Raw genomic sequence first — 21268 nt, forward strand, 5'->3', positions numbered from 1 at the left:
GTACAGTTTGACATGGTTTTGTCTGATATTATTGTAATTCTGAGAGGCATACAGAAGTGTTCCGTATGCCTAGTTATGTCCTTAGATTGTGGAAAAATCACTTATTGGATGTCAAATCTCATCCAGGGCTCCACCTGGTGGTAAATGTCACGATGTCTGTATGGTAGCAGGTAGAACACACACATTTACAATCTACCTACACATTACACATACTAACAGAGTCTGTTACCTAGCCAAGAATTTTCAACTCAACTCCACCCAGGTAGCAGACACCAAAAGGACATTCTTATTAATCTAATTCTAGGAGCGATGGGCAACAGGAGTGAGTGCTTCTATGCTGTCATGCAAATTGATGCTTTGGGTTATGTCATTCCTCTGTTTAGTGACACAATGTCAAAGAGTGTCCTCAATGGGGGCGTGTGCTTTTTTGGGGTGTGTGCGTCTTTTTGTTAATAACAGCTGTTGCGCGATGTCTAATATTAAAGAAGTCTCGAGATATTGCTCGCCTGAGGTAGAGTACCTTATGATATGCTGTAGACCACACTATCTACCAAGAGAGTTCTCATCTGTATTATTCGTAGCCGTCTATTTACCACCACAGACCGATGCTGGCACTAAGACCGCGCTCAACCAAATCTATAAGGCCAAAAGCAAACAAGAAAATGCTCACCCAGAAGTGGCGCTCCTAGTGGCCAGTGATTTTAATGCAAGGCAAACTTAAATCAGTTTTACAAAACTTTTACCCGAAGAATGTCACATGTGCAACCAGAGGAAAAACATCTCTAGACCACCTTTACCCAACACAAAGAGATGCATACAAAGCTCTCCCCCGCTCTCCATTTGGAAAATCTGACTGTAATTCTATCCTCCTGATTCCTGCTTACAAGCTAAAACAACACGTCTGCCCCAGTGTTGATCCTCAACACTGGGGCCCCTCAGGGGTGTGTACTTAGTCCCCTCCTCTACTCCCTGTTCAGCCACGACTGCGTGGCCAAAACACGACTCCAACACCATCATTAAGTTGCTGACGACACAACAGTTGTTGACCTGATCACCGACAACGATGAGACAGTCTATAGAGAGGAGGTCAGAGACCTGGCAGTGGTGGTGCCAGGACAACAACCTCTTCCTCAATGTGAGCAAGACAAAGGAGCTGATGGTGGACTACAGGAAAAGGCGGGCCGAACAGGCCCCCTTTAACATCAACTGGGCTAGAGTGGAGCGGGTCAAGAGTTTCAATTTCCTTGGTGTCCACATCACCAACGTTCTTATCGTTGTCCAAACACACCAAGACAGTCGTGAAGAGGGCATGACAAAACCTTTTCCCCTCAGAAGGCTGAAAGGATTTGGCATGGGTCCCCAGATCCTCAAAAAGTTCTACAGCTGCACCATCAAGAGCATCCTGACCGGTTGCATCACCGCCTGGTATGGCAACTGCTCGGCATCTGACCGTAAGGCGCTACAGAGGGTAGTGCGTACGGCCCAGTACATCACTGGGGCCAAGATTCCTGCAATCCAGGATCTATATAATAGGCGTTGTCAGAGGAAAGCCCATAAAATTGTCAGAGACTCCAGTCACCCAAGTCAAAGACTGTTTTCCTTGCTTCTGCAGAGTGTTATTGTGTTATTGACTTGTTTATTGTTTACTCCATGTGTAACTCTGTGTTGTTGTCTGTTCACACTGCTATGCTTTCTCTTGGCCAGGTCGCAGTTGTAAATGAGAACTTGTTCTCAACTGGCCTACCTGGATAAATAAAGGTGCTCTCAACTGGCCTACCTGGTTAAATAAAGGTGTTCTCAACTGGCCTACCTGGTTAAATAAAGGTGTTCTCAACTGGCCTACCTGGATAAATAAAGGTGTTCTCAACTGGCCTACCTGGATAAATAAAGGTGTTCTCAACTAGCCTACCTGGATAAATAAAGGTGTTCTCAACTAGCCTACCTGGATAAATAAAGGTGTTCTCAACTAGCCTACCTGGATAAATAAAGGTGTTCTCAACTGGCCTACCTGGATAAATAAAGGTGTGTGTTCTCAACTAGCCTACCTGGATAAATAAAGGTGTTCTCAACTAGCCTACCTGGATAAATAAAGGTGTTCTCAACTGGCCTACCTGGATAAATAAAGGTGTTCTCAACTAGCCTACCTGGATAAATAAAGGTGTTCTCAACTAGCCTACCTGGATAAATAAAGGTGTTCTCAACTAGCCTACCTGGATAAATAAAGGTGTTCTTAACTGGCCTACCTGGATAAATAAAGGTGTTCTCAACTGGCCTACCTGGATAAATAAAGGTGTTCTCAACTAGCCTACCTGGATAAATAAAGGTGTTCTCAACTGGCCTACCTGGTTAAATAAAGGTGTTCTCAACTGGCCTACCTGGATAAATAAAGGTGTTCTCAACTGGCCTACCTGGATGAATAAAGGTGAAATAAAAAATAAAAAGCAGTACCAGTCTGGGACCAAAAGGCTCTGTCCTCCCTTCTACCCCCCAAGCCATAAGACCGCTGAACAATTAATCAAATGACCACCGGACTATTACATTGACCCCCTCCCCCCATTTGTTTTTACACTGCTGCTACTGGCTGTTTATTATCTATGCATAGTCACTTCATCCATACTTACATGTACAAATGACCTCTAACCTGTACCCCCGCGGTACCCCCTGTATATAGCCTTGTTTATTGTTATGTTATTGTGTTACTTTTTATTATTTTTTACTTTAGTTTATTTGGTAAATATTTTCTTAACTCTTCTTGAACTGCACTGTTGGTTAAGGGCTTGTAAGTAAGCATTTCATGGTAAGGTCTACACTTTTATTCGGCGCATGTGACAAATAAAGTTTGATTTGATGTTACAGACTTGCAACTGCATTGGAACAACACTGTTCACTAAATTCCACCTGAGCATAAACCTTCATTTATCATCTTAATTTCCGTGTGCAACTTTTGAAGCCTTTCAACGTTTTAACCAATGAAGTCTACATGTGTTCTGAAAATAGTCATACTATTGGAAGCTGTAGTCACAGTCCTCCCCCTTTTTGGAACTCCGCCCCTTTTCCCGGAACAGGACCTCGTCTGCTACTGATGGGTTCCCACTAGATATCACAGCCACAAAGTAAGATTGGCATACCTGTACCGTAAAAATTTATGAAAACAAAACATGTATCGTTGGCCTTCATTTAAGGTTAAGGCATAGGGTTAGCAGTGTGGTTAAGGTTAGGATTAAGTTTCAAATGGAATTTTAAAAAGGTAAATTGTAGAAATAAGAGGAGTTCATGACTTTGTGGCTGTGGTAAATAGCGACGACCGCGCTGAGGACCAACACGTAGACTATGTGACAGTCAGAACCAACACGTAGACTATGTGACTTTGTCAGAGAACCAACTTAGGCTACAGTGGTTCGTCCTTTAAAAATTGCAGCGTACTGCAGTGCAGCTTGCATGGTGCCGCAGAATTCAATGGCACTTTATTTAAGTGTGAAGCACTGGGACTATTAATGCTGGTTAGTGCTAATTTGATCACCAGAGGGCATCTTTGAGAAGCATTTGATAGTCGCCCTGGGTGATATGGCCTAACAGTAATATCGGAGTTTTGGACGCCTAATAAAATCATAATCAGTGCTCTAACTCCCCCTTGTGGTGGTCTGGAACAATGAAGTGGTGTCGCAGGGTACCGTACTAAACCACAAATGACCTTTAAATCCCACAGCATAATCGCAAAACATTTAGTGGAGAAATCACTGTAGATGTAGGTTCTCTGACACAGTCACGTAGCCTACATTTTGGTGACTGTGTCAGAGGCACAAAAAGTACCAACAGAACAAAGTAGTATGGACCTGTTTCCATTTGTAATGGAATAAAACATCAGACATTTAAATGTCAGCCTGTTATCAAAATCCTAGTTCCCTGTCAACAGATAGTTTTCTCTTAAACAGTCAGAACTGGTGGCTCTGACTGAGAACGTACAGCAAAAGCATTCTTACAACAACAAGTTGGAGAACATCAACACGGTTAGCTGTCTTTAAAAAAAAATGTATTAAACCCTGTACCCATCCTCCTTTCTGTGGCATTTTAAATCCTTTAGCAAATGTCATTGGTTAATCTTTTTCCTGACTCGAGCCTTGCAAAAGTTCATTCTCGCCCTGTCTCTGCAGAAATTAAACCCGCCCACACGGTCTGTAAACAGTGAAGGATTTATACCAATGCTTTTGAAATTGGATGACTGTATAGAGTATGTTTCTTCCCATGTAATTATATTTTCATCCCACATAGGAAAGTGTGTATTCTATTGTAGAGCTGTGTCTTCATATTGGATGATGTACTTCCTTTTTTTTTCAGGCAAACTTTAAGGATCACCCAGTGTATCTGACCAAGTTCCAACAATGTCTGTCTAAAGCCTTTCACATGAAGACTCACACTGGGAACACTATGCAGAATCTCACCAGCCAGTTAACAAAAAGGGTAGGAAGGAGTCCTCGGACGCTTTTTTATCATGGATTTTGACTTGGTACTGGTACACAAGTCTTCTGTCTTGAGTTGTCTGATTTAAAATGTATTTTTCTTTCAGGATCCGTTGGGTCTAATGGACCCAGACGATGCCTTCACACTATGTCAAGTTCAGAGCAGTTGCACCCAAAGTCAGAGTGAGTAGAATTATTTATTTATTCTGTTGGAATTAAACATCGAATTGCTAAGCCATCCTTTTGGTTGAAAAACTCTGTTGTGTTTGTAGAGATGAATAATAGTGATTGTTCTTTCAGATGCTGATTGAACAAATGGAACAGAGGTCAGAGAGAATACTTGAGTGAGTATTGGGTTCATGTACTGTATGATCATGTCTTATCAGGATCGCCTCGCCTACTGTGGTGTGTTCTATTATCTTTATGTCATTCAAATCAACTTTTATTTGTCACATGCGCCAAATACAACAGGTGTAGACTTTTACAGTGAAATTCTTACTTACAAGCCCTTAACCAACAATGCAGTTTATAGAAAAATACCTTAAGAAATAAAAGTAACAAATAATTAAAGAGCAGCAGTAAAATAACAATAGCTAGGCTATATACAGGGGGTACCGGTACAGAGTCAATGTGGAGGCTATATACAGGGGGTACCGGTACAGAGTCAATGTGTGGGGGGTCCCGGTTATTCGAGGTAGTTGAGGTAATATGTATATGAAGGTAGAGTTATTAAAGTGACTATGCATAGATAATGAACAGAGTAGCAGCAACATAAGGGGGGGACAACGCAAATATTCTGGGTAGCCACTGCTTAGATGTTCAGGAGTCTTATGGCTTGGGGGTAGAAGCTGTTTAGAAGCCTTTTAGACTTAGACTTGGTGCTCCGGTACTGCTTGCCATGTGGTAGCAGAGAGAACAGTCTATGACTAGGGTGGCTGGAGTCTGACAATTCTTAGGGCCTTCCTCTGACACCGCCTGGTATAGAGGTCCTAGATGGCAGGAAGTTTGGCATCGGTGATTTACTGGGCCGTACGCACTACCCTCTGTAGTGCCTTGCGGTCAGAGGCCGAGCAATTGCCATACCTAGCAGGGATGCAACCAGGATGCTCTCGATGGTGCAGCTGTAGAACCATTTGAGGATTTGAGGACATGAGGGGGAATAGGTTTTGTCATGCCCTCTTCACGACTGTCTTGGTGTGCTTGGACCATGTTAGTTTGTTGGTGATGTGGACACCAAGGAACTTGAAACCCTCAACCTGCTCCACTGCAACCCCATCGTTGAGAATGTGGGGGTGCTTGGTCCTCCTTTTCCTGTAGTCCACAATCATCTCCTTGGTCATGTTGAGGGAGAGGTTGTTGTCTTAGCACCACACGGCCAGGTCTCTGATCTCCTCACTATAGGCTGTCTCATCGTGGTTGGTGATCAGGCATACCACCATTGTGTTGTCGGCAAACTTAATGATGGTGTTGGAGTCGTGCCTGGCCATGCAGTCATGAGTGAACAGGGAGTAAAGGAAGGGACTGAGCACGCACCCCTGAGGGGCCCCTGTCTTGAGGATCAGCGTGGCGGATGTGCTGTTACCTACCCTTACCACCTGGGGGCGGCCCATCAGGAAGTCCAGTATCCAGTTGCAAAGGGAAGTGTTTAGTCCCAGGGTTCTCAGCTTAGTGATGAGCTTTGAGGACACGATGGTGTTGAACACTGAGCTGTAGTCAATGAGTAGCATTCTCACATAGGTGTTCCTTTTGTCCAGGCATGAAAGGGCAGTGTGGAGTGCAATAGAGATTGTATCATCTGTGGATCTGTTGGGGCGCTATGCGAATTGGAGTGGGTCTAGGGTTTCTGGGAAAATTGTTTTGTGAGCCATGACCAGCCTTCATGGCTACAGAAGTGAGTGCTACAGGTCGGTAGTCATTTAGGTAGGTTACCTTAGTGTTCTTGGGCACAGGGCCTATGGTGGTCTGCTTGAAATATGTTTGTAATACAAACCCAGACAGGGGGAGGTTGAAAATGTCAGTGAAGACACTTGCCAGTTGGTCAGTGCAAGCTTGGAGTACATGTCCTGGTAATCCATCTGGCCCAGCGGCCTTGTGAATGTTGACCTGTTTAAAGCTCTTAGTCACATCGGCTACAGAGAGTGTGATCACACAATCGTCCGCAACAGCTGCTGCTCTCATGCATGTTTCAGTGTTACTTGCCTCGAAGCAAGCATAGAAGTAATTTAGCTCATCTGGTAGGCTTGTCTCACTGGGCAGCTCACTGCTGTTCTTCCCTTTGTAGTATGTAATAGTTTGCAAGCCCTGCCACATCCAGATTAGCTACTCACTGCCGGATCCTTACAAGGCACCCCGATCTCCTTCCGCACGGTTGGTTAAGAGCCAATAAAATGGCTGCCATCCCCTCCGGGTGCCATTATTATTTACATTTATTTCCTAATTCCTAAACATGTTCTGTTACAGTATCTATGTGTAAAACCTACCCGTGTTCTGTCGTCTATGTGTAATGCCGACCCGTGTTCTGTCATCTATGTGTAAAACCTACCCGTGTTCTGTCATCTATGTGTAATGCCTCCCCGTGTTCTGTCATCTATGTGTAAAACCTACCCGTGTTCTGTGATCTATGTGTAATGCCTCCCCGTGTTCTGTCATCTATGTGTAATGCCTCCCCGTGTTCTGTCATCTATGTGTAATGCCTCCCCGTGTTCTGTCATCTATGTGTAATGCCTCCCCGTGTTCTGTCATCGATGTGTAATGCCTCCCCGTGTTCTGTCATCTATGTGTAATGCCTCCCGTGTTCTGTCATCTATGTGTAATGCCTCCCCGTGTGCTGTCACCTATGTGTAATGCCGACCCGTGTTCTGTCATCTATGTGTAATGCCTCCCAGTGTTCTGTCACCTATGTGTAATGCCTCCCCGTGTTCTGTCATCTATGTGTAATGCCTCCCGTGTGCTGTCACCTATGTGTAATGCCGACCCGTGTTCTGTCACCTATGTGTAATGCCTCCCAGTGTTCTGTCACCTATGTGTAATGCCGACCCGTGTTCTGTCACCTATGTGTAATGCCTCCCCGTGTTCTGTCATCTATGTGTAATGCCGACCCGTGTTCTATCATCTATGTGTAATGCCGACCCGTGTTCTGTCATCTATGTGTAATGCCGACCCGTGTTCTGTCATCTATGTGTAATGCCGACCCGTGTTCTGTCATCTATGTGTAATGCCGACCCGTGTTCTGTCATCTATGTGTAATGCCGACCCGTGTTCTGTCATCTATGTGTAATGCCGACCCGTGTTCTGTCACCTATGTGTAATGCCGACCCGTGTTCTGTCATCTATGTGTAATGCCGACCCGTGTTCTGTCACCTATGTGTAATGCCTACCTGTGTTCAGTCATCCGCAGGTACCATCAGCTGTCGGAGGAGATCCACCAGTGCTACCTGGACCAGAGAGAGCAGCTCCTCAGCCTCATCATCACAGCCACAATCTCAGACTTGACCAGCCAAAACAATAAATACCACTATGCATTAGTAATGGGCCCCTAATCAATTGTGCTATTATTGAATGTGGGGGTTTTTTGCGTTGTTTGTAACTTATTTTGTACATATTATGACCGAAAAGAGCTTCGGGATATCAGAACAGTGATCACTCACCTCGTACTGGACAAAGATTATTTTCTTTAACGAGTCGGACGCAAAGGATTTACTTCAGACACTGGACAAGGCCCATATCCCTGTCCTTCACCCGAAGAGAGGACACAGATACAGGGGACGCAGGTCCGGGTGCCTTGTCGGCGAGTGGGTAACCCGCCTCTATCATCCATCCTATTGGCCAATGTGCAATCATTGAAGAATAAACTGGATGAACTCCTGTCAAGACTATCCTACCAATGGGACATTAAACTGTGATATCTTATGTTTCTCCGTGTGGAGAAATAACTGAGCGACTGAGCGACGACATGGATAACAAGGGGTGGCGGTCTGTGTCTATTTGTTAATAACAGCTGGTGCGTGAAATCAAATATTATGGAAGTCTCAAGGTTTTGTTTGCCTGAGGTAGAGTATCTCATGATAAGCTGTAGACCACACTATTCATCAAGAGTTAATCTATATTTTTCGTAGCTGTCTATTTACCACCACAAACCGATGCTGGCACTAAGACCGTACTCAACGAGCAGTATAAAGCCATAAGCAAACAAGAAAATGCTCATCCAGAGGCGGCGCTCCTAGTGGCCTGGGACTTTAATGCAGGGAAATTTAAATCTGTTTTTCCGTAATTTCTACCAGCATGTTACATGTGCAACAAGAGGAGGAAAAAAACTTGACACCACTTTTACTCCACACAGAGACACTTACAAAGCTCGCCCTCCATTTGGCAAATCTGACCATAATGCTCTCCTCCTGCTTACAATCAAAAACTAAAGCAGGAAGTACCAGTGACTCGCTCAATATGGAAGTGGTTAGATGACGCAGCTGCTAAGCTACAGGACTGTTCAACTAGCACAGACTGGAATATGTTCTGCGACTCATCCAATGGCATTGAGGTGTATACCACATCAGTCACCGGCTTCATCAATAAGTGCATTGATGACATTGTGGTAGGCCTGATCACAAACAACGATAAGACAGCCTATAGGGAGGAGGTCAGAAACCTGGAAGTGTGGTGCCAAGGCAACAACTTCTCCCTCAATGTGATCAAGACAAAGGAAATTATTGTGGACTACAGGAAAAGGTGGGCTGAGCGCGCCCCCATGCTCATCGACAGGGCTGTAGTGGAGCAGGTTGAGAGCTTCAAGTTCCTTAGTGTCCACATCACCAACAAACTATCATGGTTCAAATACACCAAGACAGTCGTGAAGAGGTCACGACAACGCCTATTCCCCCTCAAGAGACTGAAAAGATGTCATGGGTCCCCACATCCTCAAAAAGTTCTACAGCTACACCATCGAGAGCATCCTGACTGGTTGCATCACCGCCTGGTATGGCAACTGCTCAGCCTCCAACCGCAAGGCGCTACAAGCTTCCTGCCATCCCGGACCTCTACCAGGCGGTGTCAGAGGAAGGCCCTAAAAACTGTCAAAGACTCCAGCCACCCCAGTCATAGACTGTTCTCTCTGCTATCGCACGGCAAGCGGTACCAGAGCGTCAAGTCTAGGTCCAAGAGGCTTCTGAACAGCTTTTTCCCACAAGCCATAAGACTGCTGAACAGCTAATTAAATGGTTATTTGCATTTATGCTGCTGCTACTCAATGTTTGTCATCTATGCATAGTCACTTAACCCCTACACACATTTACATATTACCTCAATTACCATGACTAACCTGTACCCCTGAACATTTACACATTTATTCGGTACTGCTACCCCCTCCCTTTCAGAGTGTGCTCCTAATCTCAGCTCGTTACCTGTATAAAAGACATCTGGGAGCCAGAAATATTTCTGATTGAGAGGGAGTCAAATACTTATTTCCCTCATTAAAACGCAAATCAATTCATACCATTTTTGACATGCGTTTTTATGGATTTTTTAAATTGTTATTCTGTTTCTCACTGTTCAAATAAACCTACCATTACAATTATAGACTGATCATTTCTTTGTCAGTGGGCAAAAGTACAAAATCAGCAGGGGATCAAATACTTTGTTCCCTCACTGTAACCTCGTGTTATTTTATTTGTTGCTCTTATTTTTTTATTGTAGTCTTATTTATTTTAAATAGATTTTTTCTTAACTGCATTTTTGTTTAAGGGCTCATAAGTAATCATTTCACTGTAAGGTCTACACCGTTATAAACAGCAAGGACCGCAGTGCATTAGTAAGATCACAGTATTTTACTAAGATCCATTTACTTCTGATTGGTTTTATTTTATTTGTCAGATACAGTTGAATAGATACTGTACAAACACATTACTGAAATTATATTATCTGAGAAGCCTTCAACATGTTTTGCCAGCGCTGATGTTGTCTGTCTGTTCTGTGTTCTCTTCCCAGGTGCGTTGTGGCTTTGCCTTCATGTTTCACGTCTGTCAGGATGAGCACCAGCTCTACACTGACTTCTTTTCCAAACCCACCCCTAGACTAGAGGAAGTACTGTCTCCAAACCCACCCCTAGACTAGAGGAAGTACTCTACCCACACCTAGACTAGAGGAAGTACTGTCTCCAAACCCACCCCTAGACTAGAGGAAGTACTGTCTCCAAACCCACACCTAGACTAGAGGAAGTACTGTCTCCAAACCCACCCCTAGACTAGAGGAAGTACTGTCTCCAAACCCACCCCTAGACTAGAGGAAGTACTGTCTCCAAACCCACCCCTAGACTAGAGGAAGTACTGTCTCCAAACCCACACCTAGACTAGAGGAAGTACTGTCTCCAAACCCACCCCTAGACTAGAGGAAGTACTGTCTCCAAACCCACACCTAGACTAGAGGAAGTACTGTCTCCAAACCCACCCCTAGACTAGAGGAAGTACTGTACCCACACCTAGACTAGAGGAAGTACTGTCTCCAAACCCACCCCTAGACTAGAGGAAGTACTGTCTCCAAACCCACACCTAGACTAGAGGAAGTACTGTCTCCAAACCCACACCTAGACTAGAGGAAGTACTGTACCCACACCTAGACTAGAGGAAGTACTGTCTCCAAACCCACCCCTAGACTAGAGGAAGTACTGTCTCCAAACCCACACCTAGACTAGAGGAAGTACTGTCTCCAAACCCACACCTAGACTAGAGGAAGTACTGTCTCCAAACCCACCCCTAGACTAGAGGAAGTACTGTCTCCAAACCCACCCCTAGACTAGAGGAAGTACTGTCTCCAAACCCACACCTAGACTAGAGGAAGTACTGTCTCCAAACCCACCCCTAGACTAGAGGAAGTACTGTCTCCAAACCCACACCTAGACTAGAGGAAGTACTGTCTCCAAACCCACCCCTAGACTAGAGGAAGTACTGTACCCACACCTAGACTAGAGGAAGTACTGTCTCCAAACCCACCCCTAGACTAGAGGAAGTACTGTCTCCAAACCCACACCTAGACTAGAGGAAGTACTGTCTCCAAACCCACACCTAGACTAGAGGAAGTACTGTACCCACACCTAGACTAGAGGAAGTACTGTACCCACACCTAGACTAGAGGAAGTACTGTACCCACACCTAGACTAGAGGAAGTACTGTACCCACACCTAGACTAGAGGAAGTACTGTACCCACACCTAGACTAGAGGAAGTACTGTACCCACACCTAGACTAGAGGAAGTACTGTACCCACACCTAGACTAGAGGAAGTACTGTACCCACACCTAGACTAGAGGAAGTACTGTCTCCAAACCCACACCTAGACTAGAGGAAGTACTGTCTCCAAACCCACCCCTAGACTAGAGGAAGTACTGTCTCCAAACCCACCCCCTAGACTAGAGGAAGTACTGTCTCCAAACCCACCCCTAGACTAGAGGAAGTACTGTCTCCAAACCCACCCCTAGACTAGAGGAAGTACTGTCTCCAAACCCACCCCTAGACTAGAGGAAGTACTGTCTCCAAACCCACCCCTAGACTAGAGGAAGTACTGTACCCACACCTAGACTAGAGGAAGTACTGTCTCCAAACCCACCCCTAGACTAGAGGAAGTACTGTCTCCAAACCCACCCCTAGACTAGAGGAAGTACTGTCTCCAAACCCACCCCTAGACTAGAGGAAGTACTGTACCCACACCTAGACTAGAGGAAGTACTGTCTCCAAACCCACCCCTAGACTAGAGGAAGTACTGTCTCCAAACCCACCCCTAGACTAGAGGAAGTACTGTACCCACACCTAGACTAGAGGAAGTACTGTCTCCAAACCCACCCCTAGACTAGAGGAAGTACTGTACCCACACCTAGACTAGAGGAAGTACTGTCTCCAAACCCACCCCTAGACTAGAGGAAGTACTGTCTCCAAACCCACACCTAGACTAGAGGAAGTACTGTCAAACCCACCCCTAGACTAGAGGAAGTACTGTACCCACACCTAGACTAGAGGAAGTACTGTACCCACACCTAGACTAGAGGAAGTACTGTCTCCAAACCCACACCTAGACTAGAGGAAGTACTGTCTCCAAACCCACCCCTAGACTAGAGGAAGTACTGTCTCCAAACCCACCCCTAGACTAGAGGAAGTACTGTACCCACACCTAGACTAGAGGAAGTACTGTCTCCAAACCCACATCTAGACTAGAGGAAGTACTGTACCCACACCTAGACTAGAGGAAGTACTGTCTCCAAACCCACACCTAGACTAGAGGAAGTACTGTCTCCAAACCCACCCCTAGACTAGAGGAAGTACTGTACCCACACCTAGACTAGAGGAAGTACTGTCTCCAAACCCACACCTAGACTAGAGGAAGTACTGTACCCACACCTAGACTAGAGGAAGTACTGTCTCCAAACCCACACCTAGACTAGAGGAAGTACTGTCTCCAAACCCACCCCTAGACTAGAGGAAGTACTGTACCCACACCTAGACTAGAGGAAGTACTGTCTCCAAACCCACACCTAGACTAGAGGAAGTACTGTACCCACACCTAGACTAGAGGAAGTACTGTCTCCAAACCCACACCTAGACTAGAGGAAGTACTGTCTCCAAACCCACACCTAGACTAGAGGAAGTACTGTCTCCAAACCCACACCTAGACTAGAGGAAGTACTGTCTCCAAACCCACCCCTAGACTAGAGGAAGTACTGTCTCCAAACCCACCCCTAGACTAGAGGAAGTACTGTCTCCAAACCCACACCTAGACTAGAGGAAGTACTGTCTCCAAACCCACCCCTAGACTAGAGGAAGTACTGTCTCCAAACCCACCCCTAGACTAGAGGAAGTACTGTCTCCAAACCCACACCCAGACTAGAGGAAGTACTGTCTCCAAACCCACCCCTAGACTAGAGGAAGTACTGTACCTACACCTAGACTAGAGGAAGTACTGTACCCACACCTAGACTAGAGGAAGTACTGTCTCCAAACCCACCCCTAGACTAGAGGAAGTACTCTACCCACCCCTAGACTAGAGGAAGTACTGTCTCCAAACCCACCCCTAGACTAGAGGAAGTACTCTACCCACCCCTAGACTAGAGGAAGTACTCTACCCACCCCTAGACTAGAGGAAGTACTGTACCTACACCTAGACTAGAGGAAGTACTCTACCCACCCCTAGACTAGAGGAAGTACTGTACCCACCCCTAGACTAGAGGAAGTACTGTACCCACACCTAGACTAGAGGAAGTACTGTACCCACCCCTAGACTAGAGGAAGTACTGTCTCCAAACCCACATCTAGACTAGAGGAAGTACTGTCTCCAAACCCACACCCAGACTAGAGGAAGTACTGTACCCACACCTAGACTAGAGGAAGTACTGTCTCCAAACCCACACCTAGACTAGAGGAAGTACTGTACCCACACCTAGACTAGAGGAAGTACTGTCTCCAAACCCACACCTAGACTAGAGGAAGTACTGTACCCACACCTAGACTAGAGGAAGTACTGTCTCCAAACCCACACATTGAGTTTTTTTGTAGCACCTTCCTTTAATGCTAATGCTCACTGAAACTCAGAGCTCTGTACAGAATATGTTTGTCTTGACGTAAAGGCTCACATCAATTCATATTTCCCTGTTAGTATTCTCCTTTCTTTCTTTTTCTTTCATTTATTTTCAGTCTGTCCTGTCTGTCCTGTCTGTCCTGTCTGTCCTGTCTGTCCTGTCTGTCCTGTCTGTCCAGTCTGTCTGTCTGTCCTGTCTGTCCTGTCTGTCCTGTCTGTCCTGTCTGTCCAGTCTGTCCTGTCTGTCCTGTCTGTCCAGTCTGTCCTGTCTGTCCTGTCTGTCCTGTCTGTCCTGTCTGTCTGTCCTGTCTGTCCTGTCTGTCCTGTCTGTCTGTCCTGTCTGTCCTGTCTGTCCTGTCTGTCCTGTCTGTCTGTCTGTCCTGTCTGTCCTGTCTGTCCTGTCTGTCTGTCCTGTCTGTCCAGTCTGTCCAGTCTGTCCTGTCTGTCCTGTCTGTCCTGTCTGTCCTGTCTGTCCAGTCTGTCCTGTCTGTCCAGTCTGTCCAGTCTGTCCTGTCTGTCCTGTCTGTCTGTCCTGTCTGTCTGTCCTGTCTGTCCTGTCTGTCCTGTCTGTCTGTCTGTCCTGTCTGTCCTGTCTGTCCTGTCTGTCCTGTCTGTCTGTCCTGTCTGTCCTGTCTGTCCTGTCTGTCCTGTCTGTCCTGTCTGTCCAGTCTGTCCTGTCTGTCCTGTCTGTCCAGTCTGTCCTGTCTGTCTTCTCTTTCTACAGCTGCTGACTTTACTGTTGAATTAACTGGCAGCTGTAACATTCTACACAGTGAGATGAAACATGTATCTAAACTGATCAGATACTAGCTAGTGTTTCTCTCTTGTAGAAGAAATTAATTTTCAACATACTGTCATTTCCCAGAGGACAACTCAAATGTGACCTTTTGCTCACTGGTGGGAAAGTGGAGGAGTTTAACCCCCCCCCTCCAGTGAACTGCTGGAGAAGCTGTGTCTGTCGCTGTACGACGTCCTGCGACTGCTCATCATCCACGGTATCCACTTGGAGACCATGTCAGAACTCTGTGGCATCCTAAATAATGAGATGCTACAAGACCACGTCCACAACAAAAACGGTACTGTCACTCGCAATACAAAGGATTGGTTACTCTTACCGTCAGGCTACAGTATGTTACATGTTTACACCGTAACGTATTTTCAGAGAGCAGTGTAATTACATGTCAACAGATAAAACATCTCTAGGACATGGTGTTTCTTTCGATAAGCAAGGGTGTGTAACCAGGCTGAGTAGGAGTGTATGACGTTATGGTGTGTGTAGCTGGTCAGCTGGGGGTGTTTGAGGCGGTGGTGAAGCAGATGCTGGAGGATGTCCAGGAGAGGCTGGTCTACAGGACGCACATCTACATCCAGACTGACATCATCGGATACAACCCCTCCCCCGGGGACCTGGCCTATCCTGAGAAACTGGAGAGGTGGGTTTGACTGACTGCCTGTCTTAAGTCAGTGGGAGGAATTTGCCCCTATATACTAATCTAAGGTTAATTCTGTGTTTTTTAAATGTTTTTTAACCTTAATTTAACTAGGCAAGTCAGTTAAGAACCAATTCGTATTTACAATGACGGCCTACGGGACTCTCAATCATGGCCGTTTGTGATACAGCCCGGAATCGAACCAGGGTGTCTGTAGTGACGCCTCAAGCCCTGAGATGAAGTTCCTTAGACCGCTGTGCCACTGATAGTGATTGACACAGATTTATTATTGATTCTGTAGCAGCTGACAGTCACTGCCCTTTGTTTTGACTTCTACAAGGTCTTGGCGTTTTACACTACAGATGTTTACAGTACACTTGCTGCTGTCTGAGTAGAATAGAAAGAGCCTGTCTCCAAGAGGCCTGTTAGATGTTTTCTGTGTTGAATTCCCTGTTCAACTTGTAATAAACTACGTCCGGGCATGAGTAATCCATGAGTAATCCATGAGTAATCCATGAGTAATCCATGAGTAATCCATGAGTAATCCATGAGTAATCCAACAGACGTCAAAGCTTGATCATTAACCAGAGATTTCATTTTTTTTGATTGAATACTGTAAAACTATTTGGTGTCTGCCCGAATGGGCAAGTGACATTTTGTCTTAATAAAGACAACGTTAATTTGCTTTGACTCTAGTGTTCCATGTGTACATGTGCATTTGCAGGGCACAACAAAAAAAGAAGCTAAGCATCACACCCTTCTCCCTAAATTCCCTCTGTGTCTCATTCATTCAATTGCGTTTCGACCTCTCTATATACACACACAGACACGTCCTGAGTGTGCACACTAACTCCTGTTAGGCCTACAGAAATAAATGCCTATAGAAATGTATCTAACCGATGGGATATACAAGCTACAGTCCTTGCCAAGTGATCGTAGTTTTTATCATGTAAAAATCGTAAAATATGCACAGAAAAACTGGATAAAGACAGCGTATCTCCATCAGAATCATTAAGCATATGCTTAATCAGGAAACAGATGTATGGAAATCATCACCATGCATTTTTCAATGTGGAATTGTTCATCCATTTAAGAAAATTCAAAATAACAGGCAGAATAAACTATATTGAACATCTGTATCTTGAAAACGAAGACCGATTTTTGTTTTGTAACCCTGAAAAAAATGATTTCAATTTGAGCCCCGTTTCAAATGATCTCCCTTTCAGACTAACTCTTCGAGATATGCATAATTTGGTCATAATTAATTAAATATTTAATAATTTCGCACTGGCAACTGTTTTCATTTGGAAAAATATTCTGTTCTATTGTTATTCTGTTTTTATAATACATGTTTTTGTTTACTTAAAAAACAAAAAATAAAAAAAGTGTGTCTTGATTGTGATAAAGGGGCTTGGGAAGTAAGAGCGTCTTGTCTGTTAAATTTTCCAAAAACGAGGCTATTTCATAGGCTTCTACAAACACCACTACTGAGGTTACTGCCTTTTTGAAGGTTGTTGGTCCACCATATAATATAACCAGTTGATATTAATGTTTCAATGAATAAATCATAAATTGCACTTGCTATTTTATTGACAAATTATTTATATACTGTGTATACATGCATACATATAGTACCAGGCAAACGTTTGTACACAGCCACTCGTTACATTGTGAATAATTGTGAAGACATCAAAACTATGAAATAACACATCATGGAATCATGTAGTAACCAAAAAAGTATTAAACAATTTTTCCTTGATGACAGCAAAAGAAAAACCCTTGAATGAGGCTTACTGCTGCTTACTGCTGCTTACTGGTGCTTACTGATGCTTACTGCTGCTTACTGGTGCTTACTGCTGCTTACTGGTGCTTACTGCTGCTTACTGCTGCTTACTGCTGCTTACTGCTGCTTACTGGTGCTTACTGCTGCTTACTGGTGCTTACTGCTGCTTACTGCTGCTTACTGCTGCTTACTGCTGCTTACTGCTGCTTACTGGTGCTTACTGCTGCTTACTGGTGCTTACTGATGCTTACTGCTGCTTACTGGTGCTTACTGCTGCTTACTGGTGCTTACTGCTGCTTACTGCTGCTTACTGGTGCTTACTGCTGCTTACTGGTGCTTACTGCTGCTTACTGCTGCTTACTGGTGCTTACTGCTGCTTACTGCTGCTTACTGGTGCTTACTGGTGCTTACTGGTGCTTACTGGTGCTTACTGCTGCTTACTGGTGCTTACTGGTGCTTACTGGTGCTTACTGCTGCTTACTGGTGCTTACTGGTGCTTACTGCTGCTTACTGGTGCTTACTGGTGCTTACTGCTGCTTACTGCTGCTTACTGGTGCTTACTGGTGCTTACCGGTGCTTACTGCTGCTTACTGGTGCTTACTGCTGCTTACTGGTGCTTACTGGTGCTTACTGGTGCTTACTGCTGCTTAGTGGTGCTTACTGGTGCTTACTGCTGATTACTGCTGCTTACTGGTGCTTACTGGTGCTTACTGCTGCTTACTGGTGCTTACTGGTGCTTACTGGTGCTTACTGCTGCTTACTGGTGCTTACTGCTGCTTACTGGTGCTTACTGGTGCTTACTGGTGCTTACTGGTGCTTACTGCTGCTTACTGGTAATAACTGGTGCTTAATGGTGCTTACTGGTGCTTACTGCTGCTTACTGCTGCTTACTGCTGCTTACTGGTGCTTACTGGTGCTTACTGCTGCTTACTGGTGCTTACTGGTGCTTACTGCTGCTTACTGGTGCTTACTGGTGCTTACTGGTGCTTACTGCTGCTTACTGGTGCTTACTGCTGCTTACTGGTGCTTACTGCTGCTTACTGGTGCTTACTGCTGCTTACTGGTGCTTACTGGTGCTTACTGCTGCTTACTGCTGCTTACTGGTGCTTAGTGGTGCTTAGTGCTGCTTACTGGTGCTTACTGGTGCTTACTGGTGCTTAGTGGTGCTTAGTGCTGCTTACTGGTGCTTACTGCTGCTTACTGGTGCTTACTGGTGCTTACTGCTGCTTACTGGTGCTTACTGCTGCTTACTGCTGCTTACTGGTGCTTACTGCTGCTTACTGGTGCTTACTGGTGCTTACTGCTGCTTACTGGTGCTTAGTGGTGCTTAGTGCTGCTTACTGGTGCTTACTGGTGCTTAGTGGTGCTTAGTGCTGCTTACTGGTGCTTACTGGTGCTTAGTGGTGCTTAGTGCTGCTTACTGGTGCTTACTGCTGCTTACTGGTGCTTACTGGTGCTTACTGCTGCTTACTGGTGCTTACTGGTGCTTACTGCTGCTTACTGGTGCTTACTGCTGCTTACTGGTGCTTACTGGTGCTTACTGGTGCTTACTGCTGCTTACTGGTGCTTACTGCTGCTTACTGCTGCTTACTGGTGCTTACTTCTGCTTACTGCTGCTTACTGCTGCTTACTGCTGCTTACTGGTGCTTACTGCTGCTTACTGATGCTTACTGGTGCTTACTGCTGCTTACTGGTGCTCTTTCATGCCGTCCCTAGGAGGGGTGCGTCACTGAGTGGGTTGAGTCACTGATGTGATCTTCCTGTCCGGGTTGGCGCCCCCCCCCCCGAGGTTGTGCCGTGGCGGAGATCTTTGTGGGCTATACTCGGCCTTGTCTCAGGATGGTAAGTTGGTGGTTGAAGATATCCCTCTAGTGGTGTGGGGGCTGTGCTTTGGCAAAGTGGGTGGGGTTATATCCTTCCTGTTTGGCCCTGTCCGGGGGTATCATCGGATGGGGCCACAGTGTCTCCTGACCCCTCCTGTCTCAGCCTCCAGTATTTAGGCTGCAGTAGTTTATGTGTCGGGGGCTAGGGTCAGTTTGTTATATCTGGAGTACTTCTCCTGTCTTATCCGGTGTCCTGTGTGAATGTAAGTATGCTCTCTCTAATTCTCTCTTTCTCTCTTTCTTTCTCTCTCTCGGAGGACCTAGGACCATGCCTCAGGACTACCTGGCATGATGACTCCTTGCTGTCCCCAGTCCACCTGGCCATGCTGCGCCTCCAGTTTCAACTGTTCTGCCTGCGGCTATGGAATCCTGACCTGTTCACCAGACGTGCTACCTGTCCCAGACCTATTATTTGACCATGCTGGTCATTTATGAACATTTGAACATCTTGGCCATGTTCTGTTATAATCTCCACCCGGCACAGCCAGAAGAGGACTGGCCACCCCTCATAGTTGGTTCCTCTCTTGTGTTGACGTTGAGACTGGTGTTTTGCAGGTACTATTTAATGAAGCTTCCAGTTGAGGACTTGTGAGGCGTCTGTTTCTTAAACTAGACACTAATGTACTTGTCCTCTTGCTCAGTTGTGCACCGGGGCCTCCCACTCCTCTTTCTATTCTGGTTAGAGCCCGTTTGTGTTGTTCTATGGAGGGAGTAGTACACAGCGTTGTACGAGATCTTCACTTTCTTGGCAATTTCTCTCATGGAATAGCCTTCATTTCTCAGAACAAGAATAGACTGACGAGTTTCAGAAAAAAAATATTTTTTTCTAGCCATTTTGAGCCTGTAATCGAACACACAAATGCTGATGCTCCAGATACTCAACTAGTCTAAAAAAGGCCAGTTTTATCGCTTCTTTAATCAGAGCAACAGTTTTCAGCTGTGCTAACATAATTGCAAAAGGGTTTTCTAATGATCAATTAGCCTTTTAAAATGATCAACTTGGATTAGCTAACACAACGTGCCACTGGAACACAGGAGTCTTCTCTATATACGTTATGAATGGTCTTACTGTTGTACTTTCTCTCTCTCTGGTCCTTGCGTACAGGTAGTATAGACTCATCCCGCTTTCAGCTGTGGTCAGCGGTACCCTACAGTCAGACGGACGCTGGTCTGCTTATCCGAGCTCTACAGGTGTATAGATGTGCTGTCCACCCTGTTGTTCCTGTGTTGATGCTGTCCACCCTGTTGTCCCTGTGTTGATGCTGTCCACCCTGTTGTCCACCCTGTTGTCCCTGTGTTGATGCCGTCCACCATGTTGTCCCTGTGTTGATGCTGTCCACCCTGTTGATGCGTGGGATTTGTTGTCCCTCCAGAGAGCAGCCTTCCTGGGCTTATCTCAAGAGGCCTTATCTGCCTGCATCCCTGCTCAAAGCCTCTGATGTCATCCTCAAGAACAAGATTGCTGTAGATTTATTTCAGGCACAAGGACCATGCGATGCACGTAATGCATCACGTTATACATCCAGTGGCCAGTTTATTAGATACACCAAAATGGTTCTCTCCTACACACAGTGAGTCATGTGGCCATGGCTTGCTGTGTAAAGCAGGCAGACGGGCATTCAGTTACTATTGTTCCATTTTAATGTTTGAATGGGCCAAACGAGTGCCCTAAGCAACTTTGAGCGAGGTATGATCGTCGGTGCCAGTTCCAGTATCTCAGAAATGTCCTCCTGGGGTTTACAGAGAACAGTGCAACAAACAAAAACCACGTGGTCAGTGGCAGTCCTGTGGTCAAAAACTGCTCGTTGATGAGAGAGATCGAAGGAGAATGGCAAGAATCGTGCAAGCTAACAGACGGGCAGACAAACAGACAATTAACAGAGCAGTACAGCAGTGGCGCGCAGAACGACATCTCAGCTACAAACAAGAAGTGGCTCCACTGGACACATGACCACGAACACTGGACGATTGAGAAGTGGAAAAACATTGCCTGGTCCGTCGAATACCGGTTTCCTGTTTCGTCATGTTGATGGCAGAGTTAGGATTTGGTGTGAGCAGTATGAGTCCATGGCCCCATCCTGTCTGGTGTCAACGGTACAGGCTGGTGGCGGTGGTGTGATGGTGTGGGGATTGTTTTCCTGGCACATGTTAGGTCCCTTGATGC

At 45.6% G+C, this 21268-nt stretch overlaps 1 pseudogene; it reads left to right on the forward strand.

Moving 5' to 3' along the window:
- The first annotated feature begins 3649 nt into the window (after positions 1-3649).
- Positions 3650-21268, forward strand: part of LOC112224787 — a 33368-nt pseudogene continuing 15749 nt past the window's right edge.

The sequence above is a fragment of the Oncorhynchus tshawytscha genome, linkage group LG03 (genome assembly GCF_018296145.1).
Source record: "Oncorhynchus tshawytscha isolate Ot180627B linkage group LG03, Otsh_v2.0, whole genome shotgun sequence".
NCBI classification, from domain to species: Eukaryota; Metazoa; Chordata; class Actinopteri; order Salmoniformes; family Salmonidae; genus Oncorhynchus; species Oncorhynchus tshawytscha.